At 36.9% G+C, this 23189-nt stretch overlaps 1 protein-coding gene across 2 annotated transcripts in view; it reads right to left on the bottom strand.

The window, feature by feature from the left end:
• The window catches only part of LOC127938344 (transcription regulator protein BACH2-like), a 92600-nt gene that overhangs the window by 37736 nt on the left and 31675 nt on the right, over positions 1–23189 (bottom strand). The window lies entirely within an intron of this gene.

Genomic DNA, 23189 nt, shown 5'->3' on the forward strand with positions numbered 1-23189 from the left:
TTACACACACACACACACACACACGTACAGTACAGACCAAAAGTTTGGACACACCTTTTCATTCAAAGAGTTTTCTTTATTTTCATGACTATGAAAATTGTAGATTCACACTGAAGGCATCAAATCTATGAATTAACACATGTGGAATTACATATGGAATTATATACATAACAAAAAAGTGTGAAACAACTGAAAATATTTCATATTCTAGGTTCTTCAAAGTAGCCACCTTTTGCTTTGATTACTGCTCTGCAGTCTGCACACTCTTGGCATTCTCTTGATGAGCTTCAAGAGGTAGTCACCTGAAATGGTCTTCCAACAGTCTTGAAGGAGTTCCCCGAGAGATGCTTAGCACTTGTTGGCCCTTTTGCCTTCTGTCTGCGGTCCAGCTCACCCCTAAACCATCTCGATTGGGTTCAGGTCTGGTGACTGTGGAGGCCAGGTCATCTGGCGCAGCACCCCATCACTCTCCTTCTTGGTCAAATAGCCCTTCATGCCTTCAGTGTGACTCTACAATTTTCATAGTCATGAAAATAAAGAAAACTCTTTGAATGAGAAAGTGTGTCCAAACTTTTGGTCTGTACTGTTACATGCATTATTGCAGCAGCCCTTTACAGGCTTTCACATAAGACCTCACAGATATTATTTATAAAATTACAAAATGCATGCACTCACATACTCATAACTCCATTCACACAGAGATATTGTATCACACACAAGCCTGACCACTGCTGAATCGACAAACCCTGTTAACTGGTGGTTAGATCTGTCAGAAGACTATTTTAGAATATGCGATGCACATCTGCATCACTGGAAGATTTCAATTGCACATAGCAAATTCATATTAGATTTGGCAGGATTTTATTTTACACAAAACAAACAGACTGATGGAAAATCTCCCCATAGGAAAGAAGTGACACGTAGCGCCTCCCACATCTGCACTCTCAGGGTAAGTGTGTTACAAACTGTGTGTGTCATGTGTTTTTGAGTCAAAATGGATTATGAACATATTAAATATGTGCAGTTTAGTACTGTACAACTCTCTTTGCACATGATTTCTATTATCTGACAGACACAGAAAGTAAAAGTGCTTGTTACTATTTAAACTGCATCTCCCATGTCAGGGATATATTTCTCCTTCAGTTTTGATGGAAACGGTTACATCAGTGTTTGACCAATGTTCACGGATAACCTTTGCTTCACTGATAAAGTAGCTTGTTCCTGTTCTGCAAACCTGTCCAGTATTCACTCAAAGAAATATTTATTCAGAAGGGAACAGTGGCTTTATGCTAAGGCTGTCAATCATTATATTACTATTGTACTCCAAATACAACTACATGCTGTCTACCCTTGAGTAAAATGCAGTCTCTGAATGTGTTTAGACAAGTTACACAGTAGAAATAGAGAACGGACTCTCTCAGGATCAGATAACGTGCTGGCGACCCAGGTGACAAAATGCTAAGAGCTAATATAAGCACATAGAGGAGTACATTTGTTTGAAAGTGTGTCTGATACACACCTAAGACACGTAGGTTTCCAAAACGACTGCAGTTTGCCGTTCATGGGACTTAGCTGCTGAGAGACAAATATAGCAAACAAGAAAATAAAGGCATGAAAACATGATTCATTTGAAAATAGCAGAGAAGACATGATTATGGACGGGGCCTGAGTGAGCCTCAGGCTATAAGGGCCCACAAAAGTCTTAGACCACATGGTCCGAAACTGTTAAAGGAAGCTAAAGACACAGAGCACAGGTCACTAAGTAATCACTAAGGCCCCGTGCTACTATTTATAGCGGTCTAATATTAGCCTGTCAAAAGACGCATTTCCTTTTTTTATCCCCGTGTCTATCTTTGTCATCTGTCTATCAATCTATTTTCTGCCTGTCTGTCTACTTATCTATCATCTAACTGTCCATCTATCTGTTTATCATTGCCTGTCTATCTTCTCATAAATCTTCATTCAATTTTTTTTTTTTACATCTTTTACATTTAAAAATTACTAGATAGTGTCTTTACATTCAAATTCTAATTGCATTTAATTTGCAACCTCAATTAAAATACAGGCAACTAAAAAAACATTTGGGTGGTTGTGAAGAGGTCTAGACATTGTGAGAAATCACCAGTATTTCAAGACAATATTATTGCCATTTCCATTTTCCCCTTTCTTGATCTGTGAAGTCATAACCCATGTTTTTTCCCCACTAAACGGCTGTGTATTTGTCTGTGTTTGCGTGTCTATGCTCCTTCAGATAAATCATAGTTTTAAAGGTTATGATCCAAAGCCTGCACAACTGAGACTTGCTGTGGGTTTGGGGTTAAACACATCTGAGGCTGACTCAAAACGAGAAGACAAATATTTCTCTCTCTCTCTCTCTCTCTTAAAGGCACACTTAAACATGGTGGAAATATTCAGATCAGCTTAAACCTATGGAGTGTGCAACTAATGTCAGACTGTAGGAGGCTTCTGCCCACTGCTTGCTTCGTGCTGGCGACAGGGTTGCCTTTATCAGCCATTTGACATTTGGGATGTGGGATTCTTGCTGCTGACCTATTCAAATATTAACCGTTAACAGTTTTTATTTTCAAGGTTTTCAAAAAACTTAACATTTCAGTCAACAAGAGGCTCTGAAATGCCAGAGATCTGCTTCTTTTTCTTGCACACTGACATCCACCCACACACACATATACTTGGTCAGGCCTTTTTGTCTCAGTAAAGATTGTAGCATCTGTTTTCATACTGATTATGCCGCAGAATTTTGCTATCCAATGTAGGCTCACTGGCAGGATTGAGAGATCAATATGACTCTTACAGAATATTGATTTGATCTTGATTAAAACACTGAATCTTAACACGGTGTGTGGCCTGGGAGAACAGCAATGCAGATCTTTCTGCTTTCCATCAGATTCAATCCAGGGATGCAGGGTGCATTCACATACATCTGCATAAAGTGCCAACCTCTGGAGGTGTACTGCTGACCAGCTGAATTGTAGAGCTGTTTTCTTAAACCAGTGTTGCTCCACATGGACTTTATGTGCATTTAATTTAATGTAAGTGCCTTCAGAGTTTTGTCGAGTATATGGCAAGTAACATAGCAAACATTGGGAAAGTCAGTGCAATCAGCATTTAAGTAAAACTTTGTAGATTGGATTGTAACTTAGAGGTTAAAAACTTGGTTTGTAATGGAAAGTCTGTAGGTTTGAACCCAGTAAAGGTGTGATAAATAAAATCACCACTGACCAGGGTGTTGATCCCTAAAATGTCTCTTTAAAACTAGAAATAGACAATAGATTGAGAAAAGTTTAAAACCAAAAATTGGTATGATGTAAATTGGATCAGAGATATTTCAGATTCGGCACTATTTCGAGGTCATGAGTCAAACAAGTACATTTTTGCTGACGTGACTCTTTGTGCATACGGTTAGATATTCTTGATTTCATGGAAGAACAACATGATCATTGGATTTGAAACAAACTAACAGAGTTTATGCAGCTCAACTGTTATTTAAGCAAAAGCATTTCAGTCTGAATACTGAGACAATTTTGTGAGATAATTACTGAGATAATTTTGAATTAAATTTTTCACTCAGCTATGTCAATACAAATGACTCAGCACTACAGTGAGGACAGGTAAAAGTGAGCCCCTCTTTGTAAACCACATTTTCCATAGTTGGAGAGACGTTTTCGTAAAACTACGAGCTTTCATTTGACTAAATTAAACTGTTACTTAAAATAGAGCTTAAAGGGATAGTTCCCCCGAAAATGAAAGTTCTGTCATCATTTACTCACTCTCAAGTCAGTCCAAACCTGTATGACTTTACTTCCACTGCAGATCACAAAAGAAGATATTTTGAGAAACTGTTGTTTTCTGCATATACAACATAAGTCCAAATTATTTTGAATATCTTCTTTTGTGTTTCACAGAAGAAAGTCCAGTTATGCAGGTGAACATGTTATTGGTGAACTATCATGGTACAGCTGTACATGGTAATTATTGGACACCACAAACATGGATGAAATTTCCATTTTTTTAATTACAAATGATTTACCTCCCTCTTTCTGATTTGATGCTTCAAGTGCTGTGTAATATAGAGACCCACTAAGATTTCATCACACTATCTAGGTCTAAGAATATGAGAATGAAAGAAAGATGCAGATGTGAAAAACAGGAGGATGACCGACAATTAGCAAGAGAGAATAGAAAGAGAGAAATAAAAATGTCCTTTCTGAACTCAGTAACAGCCCTCGCTAGTTTCACCCCGTTGTGAAAACCCTCACGGTAGCTGTTTCTATTTGCAGACAGACGATGTAGCAGTTCAGCAGTCTGAAATGACACGTCTGAGACTGTCGGTCCGGGTCTGGTCTGGTCTGGCCTGAGTTCTCAGAAAGCGAGGGCCAGTGCGTGCCTCTAGCCACGGATGCGGTTTAGCATCATTAAGCGTTTTAGCCCGTCTGTGGTGTTACTACTCCTACACGCTGGACACCAGCCTCCGAGGACTCATGGAGGGACAGTCCAACAGTGTCTGGCAGAGGTCAACCTCCCACAGGCCGCAAATGACTCCCTGTAGCACTGGGCAGACGGGCCCGCCTAGGCCAGCGGCGCAGATCCACGCTTGTTTGTTTAGAACGAGGCGGTGCACTAAGTCCCACTCTGCGTAAGTGCCTATTTTTAGCGCCTTTAATCCTTCAATGGATTTGTAATGGCTCAGACTGCAGATATGAAAACAAAAACAAAAAATAATAATAATAAAAACATGAATAGCACGGAAAAAGAATGAGAAGGAACCTGCATTTCCAGCATTTTCCAGTGTCAAATTTACAGTCAATATTTAGATTTATACCCATATTATCCAATATATAACTACTCTAGAGATGATACTACATGGAGAGGACATAGTACATGGTAATCCACAATGTTCAAAAACGTGTTTGCTATAAAGCGATATAAAGAGATCAGACGCTATAAATATAAAGATAAATAATCAGCATCTTCTCCATCGGTGTGGCATCCCATCTGTCACTTTGTGAAGTTTTCATTTACACAGTGCGGGTCTCATCACGGGGGCAGACATTTTGAGATCACATGATCAGCTACTTGCGTCTTAGTAAACTTGCCTTTATCTTAACTCACAAATATATCAGCAGCTTGGGCATTTCTACAAATGAATGTTTGATTTTTCATGATGATGTATTGGCCAGCAAAATAAATAAAGTAATTTACATAAAGTTAAGTTTAGAAACGAGGCGTTATTTGTATAACCACTGCATCAAGATGAGTCAAGGTGAGTGTCATCTTTCAGTGCTAAATAAACTCTCAGCTCTCTCTCTCTTAGCCAGCTGAGGGAGCAGTAACAGCATCCTGCTCAGACAGTGAGATGGTTCATGCCTCTCTCTGACTGGATGCAAAAGACTTCCCTTTCCATTAGTATATGCTGTTCTTACATGCTGTACTTTCATTTCATCAAAGGATTTTGAAAAACAACATATCATGGTTTCCACGAAGATATAAAGCAGCATAACTGATTTCAGCACTGATAGTAATAGGAAATGTTTTTTTTTTTAAGAAAGCAAAGCAGCATATTTCTTGAGGATCATGTGACAGTGAAGACTGAGTAATGGCTGCTGAAAATACAGCTTTGCCAATAAATTATATTTTAAAATATATAAAAAATAGGAAACAGATATTTTTAACTGTAATAAATGTTACAATATTAATGTATTTACTATCTTTTTTTATCAAATAAGTGCAGCCTGAGTAAGCATCAAAAATGTATTTCAAAAATATAAAAACATAAAAAATCTCACAGACCTCAAACTTTTGAATGGTAGACAGACAGACAGACAGACAGATAAAAATGTAAAAAAGATTGAATCTTATTTCACACTGCCAATCTATAATTTAGTTGACGACTATTGTCTCTGACTTGCTGAAATTTGAAGAACTGTTTTGAAAGCAATATCCAGCTATATTCCACAGCCGTCTTACACAAAACAGCTAATAAAATCATTTCACAACAACCCGCTCTCTCTCAGGATGTCTGTGTGGTCATTTACAGCCGTGTCACATATCTGCTCAATATATTTGCGTCAAAAAACCTCACGTGTACCCCGACCATTGATTCCTTTTGTTGCATACTGTATGTGCAGTTATATTCTGTGATCGATGCCTCACATGAGAGCTGATGGCAAATGAACACTGATGAGATTAATATAATTTAATCACATGGCATATACATCTCAGGTGAAAAACACCAATATATGCTACTATAGCAAATATCCATAGTTGCATAGTCTGCTAATCACGTAACTGTCAGTGAAATGAATGGGGACGCAAACACCTTTATATTTAAAAGTACATTTTAGCTGGAGTTCGAACCTAATAATTACACTGAGTATTGTGACAATGAATCACCACGCATCAAGCTGTGCCTCTCATACTGTAATCATTGAGGCCGATAAAAGCCTTTTCACAGCACTCCACCTGCAAGCAATCTCGAGCGATGACTCACCAGGCATCCATCACCTCACTGCACCGTGACTCAGTTACAGCAAACTTGCAGGTCATTGAAGGGGAGCGCTGACGCACTTTCACCGCCTGAAAACACCTGTGTGTAACATATACCCTTCCCCTTCTAACAGCCTCAACCACCGACCCCATGTAACCTGGCAGACTTCACAACAACAAATGAGCTTCCTGTTTACATATGTGTTCTCAATTTCTGTGTAGTAAGTTTAGCAACAGCCTTCAAGAGGCTAGATTTTATATCTCTTCATAAATTGACTCAAACTGTAGAGAGTGTAAATGCATAATTGTATTAATCAGACTAGATGTATTCATTTATAAATGAACATTTTGAAGCTTTAGTAATCTTTTCTCCACTCACTTGCAATGTTTTTCTTCAAGTATTTGGCATATTACCTTAAAATTGTGTAAACTGAATACTTCGTGTAATTGTTAATGTATGTAAGTTTATGATACGTGCACATTTTTATTTTGATTCATTTATCTATTGAAATAGAAACATGAGATTCTCATTTGTGGCAGAATTGTGCAGTGCTATGACAATCTAAACATGAAAATATGGGACATAATATAAACATCTTAAAGTCTTAAAAAATCAACTTGAGGGGAAATTTACCTTTGGATCAGTTGCTTAAAAAAATGAAGTGAAGTTCATTGCAGCTTGGTCAATGCAACAACTTTCATATACCTTAAATATTTTACAGGTGTCCAAATACTTTTTGAATCCACTATAAAGTAACTTATCTACTGTAACTTCTAGATACAGCATGTGGTCCCTGCACACCACACAAACCCACATGCATACTTAAGATTAAAGGATGCACCTTGCTAGACGGTGCTGGATGTACAATATATGTGAGTTTTTTTATTTTTTTACTTTGCACAAAAAAGACCAAAGCAAAGACATTGCCCCTGAGGGGAGAACTCTACTACATGATAATCCTCTTTTCCACTTTATGTGAAGAAATGCCCTTTTCCAGAGCTCTCGAGGTGGTGCTGTCCCCTTTAAGAGGAGAAAATGACAGGTTGAGTAGGGTAGACCGGGCAGGGGGTGAGAGACGAGATGAAGAATTAGATTGTGTGGGCGAGGGCGAGGGGTTTAACAGATAATTGGGACCACAGCTCTCGTTCAAAGGGCCTCATAAACTCCATGTACACCCACCGATAAAGTCTGTAAACATGCTTATGCGCACATGGAAAACTGTGGCCGAGGTTGCACATATAATCCCACATATTAACATGCATGCACACCCACAAGCAGAACAGACACGTATACATGCAACACACTAACCGAGCAGACGTGGTTGAGATGAGGGTGTAAAACAAACAAACAAACAAAAAAATGCACATGGTTTTCCAAATGTATTAACAGACCAAACAAAGAGTTTCACAGTTCAACTGTCACATTGTTCTGATTCATATATTCTTAAAAACACACAGTTCACAAGAACGAAACGTCTCTCACACTTATGGCACAGAACACAAAGAATGTTCTGAGATGTGTGTGTGTTAATTCCTCTGAATCATAATTTTTCAGTGGGTGCCAGAGATGAATCACAGAATGTTCCACAAGCTCAATAGTACAGACTCCAAACACACTATTCATATTCTGTCCACACTTAGGTAAACAAATCACATTTGTGCCACTATTATTTACTGAATGAACAAACAGTCTAATGACATACTATAAGTGTCCACTCAGGTATAATGTCACCTCAAGTAACCTATTATTTAAATGCCAATGCAGCAGTTTTTCTCTACACACGTGTCAAAACTGCATAAAGAGTAGGGTAAGATGTGCCAGTGAACTGTGCATAATGTTTGCCGTGACATCATATAGTATGTATATTGTGGTAAATGGAAAACTGAAAGCTTTGCCTAAAAATTATATTCATATTCTAAATATTGAGTTTTTGTTCTGACTGTTTTCTGAAAGTGTAAATAATATGAAGCAAAATAAGACTTTGGAATGCTTTGATCATTTTTCTTATTTATGCTCAGATCTTTATTAGAAATTAAATGATCACATATGCATCACTGATTCAACTTATCCCTTGATACAATACTGTTCCTATGCTGTAGTTGTTTTCTTCTCATAGGTTTTTCCTTTTTGTATTTCAGGTCATAGAACGAAACAGCTGTAAAACTATGGAGCACTGCATTCATCATTTAATGTGAATTTGACATTAGTGCTTTATTTCCCTTCACCCATCGTCTTTGAAATTCAATTCTGTTCTGAAATTAATAGCTTTTGCAAGAAAAAGTGAGAAATAAAGTGTTAAATGAGTCTTGAATAAGGAGCCTTAGCAAACATGGATCACATCAAAGGAAGTTCAATTAGAGCGGGCCTCCCTTGTGTTCAAGGCCATAGCCAGGCTTTGAAAAAGAGTGAGGTCCAGTGGGGGGACGCTATAATAACCCCCTTATTATAGAATTGTGCTATAATAACCCCTATAAATACAACTCATCATGATATAAACTATTCACAATTTAAAAGAAACAGAAATGTAAATGTTTGTGGAGGGATGATCATTTTTAAATCATATCCTATTTATTGCATCGAAATTAATACTTTTATCAGTTGTTTATTATTCATGCAACAATACATATTGTGGTTATAGTTTGTATTAATAACCACTGCTGATAACATTGTCTAGTGCTCTTATGGATGTTTATAGCATGATTTGTGAAAATTAACTACTATACTGAATGACTTCGCATAGACTTCTTCATGGCTAGTGTTTGCGTATTTCATTTAATTCTGTAACCTATACTTGTTCTACAGATCTCTACACTAGTGTTAAATGCTACTGTTTTTGGTAGCGTTGATAAAGTTTCTGACAGGTAATATAATTAGAAATAAATGTATACATTTATTTTTGCATTTGCCTTACCGAATGTGCTATCCTGTCCGTAACAACCTGTCCATGGGCTTTCATGATTACTTTCAGTTTATGCAGTTTCCAGATATTGCTATTAAAACAAACAAAAACGATAAATAAATAAAAATCAAGCCGAAAAAATTTCAAATCGTATATTTTCAAAATAAGATAAAATAATAACGCTGAACGTAAAGCGCAACTTTTTACTTGATTAACTTTCTAAAATGTCAAATTAGTGGAAAAGACCAGTCCAAAAAAACACGTATAATAGCTGGATCTGGCAACAGAGAGACTCGTTCACTTCACTCCGTCAGCATCTCGCAGCGATCATTTTTATACCATGGATGCTAAACATTTTTTGCAAACTGTCTAAACTCAATCATACATGCAGACATTCATTATGAGGAGTTTAACAGCAAGTTAGTCATTCAGAGAACAAATTCTCCTTTTGAACATGAAAAATTTACAGAAGTCTGGACTTCGGTGACCTCATAGCTGGTAACAGGCCTGCTTGTTTTAATGAAATACGGGAATAACTGATGAGCAGGGTGTGGCAGAGACAAGTCCCACTCATGTATTTGATAATTCTCCCTAGATGGCTCCAGACATGAGAGCACTTTCCAAAAACGGTTAGGGGGAGCACCCACATCATTGTATGGATTATCCAGACAGCTGTGCATAAATTTGGCCGGTCTGCATCGATCCTCACACTTACAGGAGCATGTGATAATATACAACACGATCTCATTTGGCTTGGTTGAAGTGGGCCACAGAGGAAAGCCTCCTGTGAACAGACTGTGATCACATGGCTGATGTCTGGCTCTCGCTCACTACTGTGTGTGTGTTGATGGTGGCCATTTAAAACCCTGTTCTGTACTGTATGTTCTTCTATGGAGCTTAGCTGGGTCAATGAGGAATGTTTTAAGTGTTTAAAATATACTCATATCCATGCTGATGTACAATAATATGGTTTTGAGTTAATTTTATACCATTTTCGAGAAAATTGTCAGGGGGAGATGGGGAGCAATTTTAACACACTCAGTTCCTCCAATCAGAAACAAGCTAGAGTAGGATTCCCTCTACATGTGGAAAAAGGAGCACGATCACTTAACCTCAGCAGAAGCTTTCAACAAAATACTGGTTTTGAGGTATAAAAGTTACTTTTTTGATTGGACAGTATTTTCCTTCTAGCCGTTACTCCAGTCTTCACATGATCCCTCATAAAAAATTCGAACATTCTAATTTGCTGTTTTAATATTTTTGTGGAAACCGTGATGATTTTTCCCCATCAAGAGTAAATAGAAGCATTTAAAAGAACAGCATTTATTAGAAATATATATATTTTTGTAGCACTATAAATGCTTTACGGTCACGTTTGAACAATTTAATGCATCCTTGCTTTATAAAACTATGAATCTCTTTAAAAAATAAAATTCTTACCCAACCCCAAAATTTTGAACAGAACTGTACACATCATAATTTATATGCATAATATATATTGCCAGGAGTGATTCAAGAAAGGGCCAACATGTTGCTTACATACTGATAATGTGGCGAAAGTAAATCAAGATCTACCATTTTTGTCCCCAACAAAGACAGCCCTGCATCAGGAGGATCTGCCTATGGGTACTACTGCAGTTTCTCAGCAGAGGTTGAGCCACTTGACTCCCCGGGAGAAGGCAAAAGAAAGGATTAGCATTTGAAGCCCAGCGACACAAAGCGTTGGTTCCCGGCTCGTGAAACGAGAGCGTTCCTCTTCCTTCACATTTATTGTTACCACGTGAGTCTCAAAGGAATTAGAGCCATTCATCAAACCTCCAGAGCCACCAGAGTAATATAGAGAAGGTGAAAAGGGTCTTTTGTGAAGAAGAGATGTCTACTGTGCGTGCAGCCAGTGTACAGTGGTTGTTTTCTTAACGTCTGTTTCAAAGCTCTTCAAGCAGACACTTTATGATGGAGGACGCATTCCTTAAATAGTCCAAATCAAACATGGGGGAAAGGATTTTTCTCTTGTCTTCCACTAGCAAATGTTGGATTCTCGAGGTTCTTGTATGGTGAAGGTACAGGTGCTGTTTTGTGCATTAAGAAGTGGTAATCTCTTCTGATGGAGAGGGATTATTCAGAATCAGTCTGATTTATTGCTTCCTTTATTGGGTTAGCGTGCAGTGCAAGATGCCATCAGCGGCTTCCAGCAAGCTCTATTCTTGCAGTAATAAATATCGATTTACAGTCACAACACTTATGAGACTTTATGCTGCACTGTCACTAAGAGGTGGTCTGCATCTTCTTCTGATGTCCAAAGGAAGGGGGTTGTCAATAAACCCACGGAGGCCAACAATAAATTTACCTCCTTCTATACGATGACTATGGGAGGCAGATGTCAAAATGATTATTTTATGATTCAATAAATTACTGCACAAAACCTCACAACAATCAATCAACGTCCAAAAGCTCTGAGATCATCATTTTAACTGTGATCAAATCACTAAACCTTCTTTTATGTGTCATCTTCAACAGCCTTAACACCAGAGATTCAACTAGTGTAGTTATGATAGCAAAATTAGTAGTCAATATTAATATCAGTAAAACTTTATGATTTTAGAGACCAAATTCCAAACCACAGCTAAAACTAATATGCTATCGATCACACTTTATGTTTGTACTTTAAATATAAATAGGCTAAATTAAATAATAGCATCTCTTCAAGATTTTCCAAGTTATTCTAACTTTAAGCCAGCAAAGTTAATAATTTATTTTATAAATAAATAAACGGTAAGTTTTTTTTTTTTACTTAGAGCTTCAGAATTTAGGGATATAAAAAAATAAAAAGTAATAACCAATATATGGCTCATAATAAAAATCTATAATTTTTTGGTCTAAATAAATAAATTATTTTAAATGCTACAATATGCAGGGCAATAAATCAACAATTATGATTTTTGTTATAATCGTACAGCATATTTCTCCCCCCATTTTACATTGATTATTAACATAATAGACAGCAGCAAGTCAACGGAGCTGCATTTGTTTTTAGTATCAAGTTGTACCAAAGTTCTTTTGACATCCCTAGGTGAGACTGTAGAAAATAAGATGAACAAGTGCACATTCAGCAGTGTGCAGTCTCTTAGACAATACATAGAGTCGTTGAGAGGCTACAAGTCTCATCAATGGCTGTCAGTGTCCCATGGTTCTCTCAGTGTCTGAACATGGAGGGGATGGAAACACAATAGAGCACCAAGATCTCAGCACCAGATCCTGATGTCATAGCGCGCATCACCACATTATCCCTGCAGTTGATGAGTCTGATCTCAGCCTGAGGGGGGAAGTGTAGTGATTGTGTGGTCTCTCTTTTTCGACTTACATCACCAGCACTTGCCTTGGTGACCCGAACATGAAGAATTCCATTAATAACAGCAATGATTCAACCACTCATGCAAATATAAATCAAGCAGAGTGGAGAAAACTGTAAGGTCACAGCATATGAAAATCGGCAATTGTGTGTCTACAAAACGCCACATTTAGTTGAAATGGAACAATTTTGTATGATTATAAATTATTTTCCTGCCACTTTTGATTAATTAAATGCATTGTTCCCGAATGAAAGTATCTTCTTTAAACAAAACCAATCAATCAATCATACTGACCCAAAAAATTTTTTTTAAATAAGCAAAAATACAAATATATTTCATACTTTTGAATTGTAAGACAAGGAAGGAATCTCACAACTGAAGCTTAATAGCACTAATTATAAGATGATCTAGATATTCACAGTGTTGCTTAATTTTACGTCAACAGCAAAATCATTGCTAATACATTATAAATAATCAGTTCATCACCCCGTCCTAATATGAATACAGTATAAAATGTTTATCTACTCCTATGCACTGAAAAAAAATGACTCAGAATCTAAGATATCATAATACACTGTAGGCCTCAATGATGGAAACTTTGAGCCACCCACTGTAACATTTAATGAAATTTAAAAAGGAAAGGAATCAAAGAAACGTGGGCTGGGTCTCTCCCTCAGAATTTCCATGAAGGGAATCAAGAAATGTTTTCTTTTCTGTATCACCATCACCATCATGACCGATGATCTTTTATCTGCAGAATATGTCGTGAAAAAAAAATCTGATTAAACAACAGCGTAATTTCGCTCCTTTTTGTGGTTTAAAGAGAGTATTGATGACTGAGCGGTGTGTGTTTTTGCTGCCTCTCATGTCCATTAGAGAGCCAATAAACCCAGACATGACTGGAAGTTCTCAGTGAGTGGCTTTCCCGCTAAAGGATCATTTTCCACAAAATGAATATGGCACACAGCCATTTAGATAATATGAAGCAAAATAAAGGATGACTGCCAAAGAGGAAACAGTTTCATTGTGGTGTTATGACATCATCTAGACCCGAGGCTCGCATCTCCTCCTTTCTCCGTCCATCCTCGCTCTTCCATACTGCCCTTTCATGTAAATGTACACAATTTTTAATTGGTCTTCTGCAATCTGGTAGGATACACTACCTGCATCTCTAAAAATATCCCCATGTGCATGGGAGCTCCGAAAACAGTAGAAGGGAAGGATTTCGGAAAAACGGAAAAAGACAGATGAGATGCATATCCGCGGCGACCCGAGAGGGATGAGAATGCTCCCAAATGCTCTTTTGACATCATCAGAAACTTGAGGAGGACTGGAAGAGGAATGGATTTATGCTTTTGCAAGCTTCAATCAAAAAGGCCAACACATCAGGTTACCTTCTCACGGACTTTAGTTACCCATCAAAACACTGTCTCTCAATGGAATGACCTCATCCTTCTACAGGGGTTTAATGGATGAAATGGAGTGAAATTACAGTACTGTTTATGGCTGATGATAAACGGTCTGTCTAATATGTTCTTTTTATCTGAAAGAAATGTGAACTATTCTTGTAGAACCACTCAAAGGATGCACAATATAAGAAAACCGATAGCCAATAAAGGGCTCACAATTCAAATGACAGAATATAAGGTTTGATCATTTAAAAATTAAATTAAATTAAATATAATTTTTGTGCAAGTAAAAACAGGCCAAAGCAGCATGGACTATATATGCATTTTTGGAAAATGACAATTCTGAACGACATTTTTTATTTGATTTTAATCATAATTATAAGGCTAGCTTAAGGTTCATCATTGAACATAAATCTAAATTAACTGAGAAGAAGCAATATATGCAATATCGATCAATTTAATAAACTAAAAAAATAATCTCTAATGTCACCTCATAGCAATACGGTATCGTATTGTGCATCGATAATTACTAATTATTAATAACTGAAAATCCATGCCAAAAAGCCACAATCTCTGTGTAATTTTTAAATGTTATTTTTCATGCAAAAATCCACCAAAAATTCACAATAGCTGCAATACACTATTTTAATAGTTTTAACATAAAAGTTTTTAGTTTTGCACGTGCATTTTAGTTTAGCCCATGATATCTATGATAAAAATCAACCATGTATGAAACACTCTTGTGCTCTGGTGAGAGAGAATGACTTTTTCCCACAAATCCACCTGGCAAACGGCTGTCAGGTCTGTGGGTTCTCGGTGGAGCAACCAAACAGTGTAGGATCTTGTTAGGTTTGATCTTATCTGCGCTGCTTGTTTTTCTAGGCCTGGGTTCAAACGATAGAAGAGTCACCATAATATAAGAGGTTTCCAGGGGACAGGCTAAAATAACAGTTAAACTGAAATGTGGCGGTGGCGTCTTTTTACCCTCATGAAACATGGGGTGAGGATGTGTGTGTGTCAGTGTGAGTGTGAGTGTATGTGGCCCCACTGCCTGCTGCTCTCGTCTTATGGAGGGTGATGGAAACACATGTCAAAAAAGGAACTGAGTGTTTAACGTCTCCTGCTCAGCGGACTTCCTGAAACATGAGGTCTCTCTCCATTTTTGTGTATGTGTGTGCCTGTTTTTTTGTAAAAGTGCTGTCTCACAATTTGTCTTTACCTGCGATATTTCACTGACCCACTTCCAACACAAACTCAGCTTGCAACTGTGCAACCCAACAATACAACAACAAACCGCAAAGATTTTGAACAAGCGTTAAGGTGGAGATATTTCATATTTTCCCGCAAAAAGAAATGAATATGGCTATGATTCAGTTATTTTGCATGAAGCTGAAGCCCCCATGTTGCAATCACATAACCAGCCGACTAGTATTTGAATAAAAAGTGAACATTCCCATGGTTTAGTATAGTCAAAGTACTTTTAAGACAAGTCATTTCACCCGGCGGTAATCTTTGAAATGCCTAGATACAAGGCATGCAAGTGCAACTCCTATTTCTTTGAATGGGGAAACATCAAATTCTCCAAAAATGTTAAGCTCACGATTAAATTTCATATTTGAAATCACCAAATAAATCTTCAACTGCTTAATAAATGTTGTTTATTTTGCTTAAATAGCGTTATTAAAAGCTTATTTCTAAGGCTAGATCCACCAGTGTGCTTGCGCAGTACTAAGAGCACGTCTCAGAGCGCTGACTGTTTCTATAGTAACTGTGATTGGCGATTGGCTCTTTCATTCAGAAGGCGGGGCGTCCTGCGATTGAGCGGCCATATTGAGCATTGCATTTTTTCCCCATTCAAAACTATACAAGTGACATGTCTTGGGTATTCTAAAGTCTTTGGTATAGTTTTGCTCAATGAATAAGTGTATCATGCATGATTAAAAATATAGCATTTTTTTTAAACAGCATCTATCTATCTATATATATATATATATATATATATATATATATATATATATATATATATATATATATATATATATATATATATATATATATATATATATATAAACAGTCAGCTAATTGACTTGTAAAAAACGAAGCAATTTTTTTAGGATAGGACATTAGTTGGCCGAGATACAACTATTTGAAAATCTGTAATCTGAGGGTGCAAAAAAAATCTAAATATAGAGAAAATCAGGAGTAGCAATAAATAAATAAATACATTTAAAAAAATGATGACAACATTTTGTTTTCTGTAAGTCACATCCACTATGGACGTGAATCATGTGTACAGGTATAAAGCCTTTCCATCTTATAAACAGTGATGCATCTCACGTCATTATCTTGGAAAAAGGACTAATATTATTGTAAGTTTGTGAAGAACACCACACAAAGAGGCACATCTCTCTGCATGTTTTAGCAGCTCTGTAGTGCTAATTGAGCGAGCGGAGTTAGCGCCAGCATTGGAGGCCAACTGTTCACAATCCCCCTCAGAGCTAAAGATAGATTCCCTCACCACAGTTAGCAGCATGCAGTACAGGTTTGCAGAATGCTTTACAACTACTATATCACACCCACACACACTCAAGCATACACATACTCACACACACACACACAGCAAAAGAACTTCTGAATCAACCACACACTCACACATCACTGGATCATAAAATGTGATGAGCTCCTGGATAGAAGTGCTATAAATCATGTTGAGCTGACAAAAAAAAAAAAAGTAAAAAAGTTTCTGCTACTATCTCACTGGTTGCCAAGAGGTGACTTTTCAGAAATGTAGTCCAAGTTCAATTTAATTTATTTTAATATTTTCAAACACATTATTTTAAAAAAAATTCATGGATCTAATTGCATATGATCTTTGCATATGTTCTGCAATCATAGCAGCACTGATGTACATGACAGCTTAGGACAGAATGTGCAATGATTACCGACACACAGTTCTTCATTAGAGATAAACAAAGATCAGTGAAGCACTTCAGACCATTAGGGGGAGAGCGAGAGAGAGAGAGAGAGAGAGAGAGAGAGAGGTGTGCGTCTTAAAATGCCAACAGACAGATTATCAAGCCTAAAATTAAGGGGGTGAGGGCTAAACTGCAGATAACGATATTTACTGTAACAAAAATGACTCTAGCCCAAGAGGTTTACGTGGTTTTGGTAATGTTATTAATTGCTTTTACATCTACTAGGAGTTTTACGTTCACCACAACTAAGAATCTCAATGCCATAGATGTTTCATCACCCATTTTCAGCATATGTTCATCCTGACCTCAGCCCAGAGAGAAGGGCCAGAGGAGGCGGAGTCAGGAGCGGGGCGGAGGGGTTGTTTTGACACTGAGCCAGGATTTCTGCCAATCACACAGCAACAGCTTGAGTCTCAATCGATGAGGGGGGTAGGGAACCAGAAAAAGAAGGGACTACAGAGAGAGAGACAAAAGAAAGAGGGACCGGGGTTGAAAAAGGACGAGTCCCTGACTGCGGCGGGCTGATGAGGAAGCCGCTGACTCAGGAGTTCCTGGTGTTTAGTGAGTGAATATGTGACTAAACGGAGTGCATTCCACAGCCTTGATTCACCCTGCTCCCTTCCCCCCTAACAGACGCCCGCCCAACCCCTCGTGCCTTTTTTCCAGGGTGATGCCTGGGTTTTCTCTCTCTCTCTTTCTTTCTTTTCCTCATTCTTGGTATGTCAACACTTCCAGAATCACACTCTGCCAGGTCCACTCACTGACCGCGGCATTTTTAATTGCCACACAAGAACAGAATCGCAGCCCCCCCCCCCCGCCCCTCTCGCTTCGTCCCAAACAAAAACATCCTGAGGGCCAGGCCGACTCAGGGCTCCACTACAGGAAACAGGGATTGAGCAGAAGCCAGGCACAGACCCAGACAATGTGTTATTAGCTAGAAAAAAGGATGTTCTTCTGGAAACAATGATTCAGAGGCTTTGTGAGCGACACAGTATTGAAGTTAGCATATGCTAAACTGAACAGTATAGCTTGCTAAATAATAATAATAATAATAAAAAGTAGGCCCATTCAGAATCTGTGCATATTTTGCAGAATTTCTAGATTGATTGTGAGGGAACATCTGGGGAATTCTGCTAAAGTATGTCAATGAAAACACAGTGAAAATTCTGCCAGAAATATGTCATAAGATTTTTTTTGTGAAATGACATGCAGCAATTCTGCGAAAACACTAAATGATCTTGTTATTGCCAATAAAATGATCAAATGATGCTTAAAACAAATAATTATGTTATTAGGACATATTTAGAGAAAACATCATAGCAAATTTGGGTTAAAATATATTAAAATAGAAAACCATTATTTTAGCTTCTTTCAAAAACATTTTTTTTTTATCTTACTGACCGCAAACGTTATATACGGTAGTAGACTCGCTTGTATAGTTTTGTAATTAATATGATAACATTTTTGTTTTTATGAAGATATGTATTCAAATATAATAATCGTACATATTCTTGCTTCTCAAATAACGGTCTCTTGTTTAAAGGTTGTTTCGTATTTTAACTGGAATACAGCTTTCTGTGAAATCCTGTGAGTGCAGGAATAGCGATGAGCTCTGCGAACAGAACACGCTGATCCAACTGGCCTTGTAAGGAAGTGTGTGTAGATTACCCCCAAAGCTATGAGGAACCTAGCCATGACACCATCTGCCCAACTTCAGCTAATCACCTCCGCCAGATGGAAGACAATAGGGAGGGTTTATTTCTTTCTTTATTTGTTTTTGAGAGCGTTCCTGCAACAATCCTCCTGTTGTCAAAAGTGCAGGGTAACACAAACAGAGCAGGGATCATTTATTCACCTCACTCGAACCTTATTAATAATGCTTCTTATTGTTATATCTCACACTTAACTCAACATAATCTCCGTCCTGTCACATGATTACAGGATTTAACCTTAAAGCATTTTCAAAAGTCAGATTTAGCTTAGATTAGGTCCACAATAGTGGAGCCGGCCATCTTAGACTATTGACAAATCCACATTCCTCAGATGGCTCTGTGAAGGGAAATCAGGCCTTAGTATTCAGCTCAGCTCTCAGTCAATAGGTCTGGACTTGAGTCATTGCAACAGTGGATATTTCTCAATGGATGCTATATATAAAAAACACACATGTGAATACTACTATCAACCTGCAATGGTTCATTCACCTGATGCCTGATTCACAAAATTCACAATTAAGATCAATATCAAGAGGAATGGTGAATAACTCCGTGTTACTCATGTAGGAAGCAAACTGCATGCAGTGACAAAAGCACGGCTTTGCAACCAGTCAAATATGTTCAGCTTCCAGTTACCCATTATAGCGGTAACCATGGCGATCGTGACTTCACAGCGTGAAAAGAAAGCCTTTCAAACTTACAGCATTGGTGACGACAACATTAATGCTTTTATGAAGCTGTATGCATCATTACAGTCGAAAATGCATTCTTAAATAATATAGAACAGGTGAAAAAAAGAATATGGTTTGTATACTTATGTTTCCAATGATGTGAATTATGTTATGCAGGCTTTCCTTTACATTTCATGTGCTGTTGAGGCTTCTGTCTCACACACATCGGTCAAGCCCCAGAAGCGTTAATAGCTTACCATGGGAATTCACTCTACTTTCAGTTTTTCAGCACAGGGTGGGATTTAATATGCCTGGGGGGATGTTTAGCATGGTCACTTCAGCTAAGACATTATACAACAAGTGCATATTAAATAGTGAGTATATTGATGTAAAATGGCTGCCATCAAGCTGTAGAAAGGAATTACAATGTCTGGACCTGTTTGAACCCCAGAGGGGTTTTCCCTTTGAAACAGAGCGCAGGAGTTCATAATGTGGATATTTGTCATTCAGCAACACACAGCTGAAACCAGGTTAGAGCTGACTGAATTTTTTTTTTTTTTTTTTTTTTTTTGACGCTTACATTATAAAGCACCTCACTAGCTTTTCTGTTTCTTTAGGACCTGACCAACAAATACAGCAAGAGTGGGATAAATGATCGGAGAGCTGGCCGCTAACAACCGCTTTAACAGCTTTACAAGACCCACTCAATCAAACACTATCTAACTGAATCCCAATGACAGCAAGAGACCTGATCAATAGGTGTGAAAGAGCATGAAAAATAAAATAAAATGATGAGAATGAAGGTTAGAGATACTGGAGATTTGGTAAGAAATAAGAAAACATTTGTACAAAAATAAATAAAAATAAAATAAACTGTTGTTAATTTAAAACATTGTTATATAATAAAAAAATCTACTAGACACTAGAGGGTGCGTTTCACTGTTTATGACTTGTGAATATAAAATAAAATAATAAAATAATAATAAAATAACATTTGTTAGTTTGCAAGTCTTAAAAACAATTAAAAAAAGAGTACAGAGCAATGGATAAGAACTCTGGCGCCTCAAGACACATTTATATAAACCATATTTTTAAAGTTTTCTTGATAGTCAATCTTCAAAATGCAATGCTCATGGTCGGATGCTCAAAAGATGCCTGTAAAAACAACTGAAAACGTACATTAGAATCAGACAGCATGTTCACACACAGTCTGGTGGCAGCAGCCTGTGCAGTGATGTCACACTGGATGAGATGTAGTGGAGAGGATGTAGAAACAGACCGATAACTGAGGGTTCAGCAGGACCGTGCCAGCGCCTGCTGAAGCTTGTACTTAACCGTGGTCTGATCCCTGCCCCGGGCTGACAGGCAGCACTGATGCTGACACCATAATAGTCAAATTAGATTTGAGAGGTGCTGTGAATGAGAATAGCTCTGACAACACTGGAGGGATGGAGCTGGGCACAGATGTTACACGTTCATGTCCCACATACTAAAGATACTAATGCTGTTCTGAGAAATACTGTACATGAGCTGAAATTCATGCAAATACTTTTATACAAATGCAATTCATGCAAACTGGTTCAGAGTTGTTGTTGTCTTTAAAGGGGGGTGGAATGGGGTCTCCCACAAACTTTTCAAGATTTCACTACATTTCAGACATTAGTTTTGTGGAATCAGCTCATCAGAAGCCAATTGTTGACAAACTCATCAATAGTTGTGAAGCTGCATTTCCTTTTTTGTAATGTAATAAATAAAAGTGCCTGCTAAATGAAAACATGTAAACTGTACTTATTTAAAATAATTGGCTGGTTAAAAATATATATATAAAAAAAACTAAAATAAATAAGCAAATTAGCTAAAAAGAACTGAAAAAAATATATAAACCAAAAATAAACAAACAGATAAAAAACAAACAAAAATATGAATGAAAAACAGAAATAAACAAAAATAAATAAGATTAAATAAGCAGTAAAATAAATAAAAACAATAAATAAACAGAACAAATAAACAAACAGATAACAAACAACTAAATAAAAAACTGAAAACGAAATTGAAAAAATAAAATAATATACAAAGATAAAACAAAAACAAATAAACAGATAAAAAACAAATAGAAAGATAAAACAAAAACACATAAACAGATAAAAAAACAAATAAATGAATAAACAGAAAATAATTATAAATTGAAAAAGAAACAAATAACTAAAAATAAAATTATTATTAATAATAATAATTAATAATAATTAAATATTTTTTCTTGTTATTATTTTTATTTTATGTTCAACGTTAAATGTTTCTAAAATGTATAAACACAGTGTTGTGTAAAAAATAAACAAAACTAAACTAGCTTTGTCTGTTAGGTTGACCAGCGCCAACAGTACCAAACCAGCAATAACCAAGGAAATACCTTCCAGTCTAAACTAGTCTTTTAAACAGTTAATATGTATCCTTTTCATTATCATTTCTTTCTCTATCCTATCTGTTACTCTTAACATTCCACATGTTCTAATTCCCATCAGTCTGCTTTCCAATTCAAGCGTATTCAAACAGGACTGAGCAGTGAAACCCGTCTCTCTCACACGCACACAGACACGTGTGCAAACACACACTCATCTCCTTTCCACCATATATCTTAAGAGAAACATAATACGGTATGGCCCTTGCATAATGCAAAAGATAAGTGTAGTGGGCACCAACTCAAAACATGCTGCTTTAGAGCAGAACTGGAGTCTCTGTCTAGATTTAATGTAAACACCTCACAGCCAGAAGAGAAACAGTCAGACATTAACATGCAGGTTAATAGGTCAAACTCAAGGCTGGCACTTGCCTTTTAATGTGTGTGTGCTTTTCGGCTTGTTCTGGCTTTACTTTACTGCTATGTTCCTGTCTGCTGCAAATGCTAGACTGGGCAGGCAGGCAGGACAAGAGAAAGGGAGATGGGTAGAGAGGAAGCTGGCAGGCACCTCTACCCCCCCTTGCTCTCCGTCTGCCTGCTGTGGGTTAAAATAAATCCATGCACATGTCTCCCCTTCTAGAGTCACCAGACATTACCTTATAAAAGAACCAGAGGAACTCTCTCAACCCTAATCACAGAACCACCGCTTGACTTCATCTGCACTGTCTGAAATAAATGTTTCTGGTGTTTTCCAGTAAGCATATTTAAAACAATCCTTAAAACAGATACATTTACTGAAATTGCAGTATTTTATTTTATTTATTTGTATCTTTATAAATAATTTAAATTAACTTACTTTGAGAATTTTTTTTAGATTTATGCAGAAATTTCATTTTATTTTCCCAAATGTTTTGTTATTTTTAAGACAATAGTTAGATTTATGATTTAAACCATTTTGTTTTATTTTATTTATATAAATATATATATATATATATATATTTCATTTTTTAGGAAAAATTGTTAGATTTATGCTTAAATTATTATTTTATAATTGTGTTTTTTAACCCCCCCCCCCAATTATATATATATATATATATATATATATATATATATATATATATATATATATATATATATATATATATATATATATATAATTGTGCAAATAAATTTATAATTTATATTAATATAATATTGGCAAAAATGCTAATTTTGGAGTGTCCCTCCTCTTCCTCCCTCTATCAGTATAAAGTAGCGTTGTATCTGTGTACAC

This window comes from Carassius gibelio, chromosome A20, assembly GCF_023724105.1.
Source record: "Carassius gibelio isolate Cgi1373 ecotype wild population from Czech Republic chromosome A20, carGib1.2-hapl.c, whole genome shotgun sequence".
Lineage (NCBI taxonomy): Eukaryota > Metazoa > Chordata > Actinopteri > Cypriniformes > Cyprinidae > Carassius > Carassius gibelio.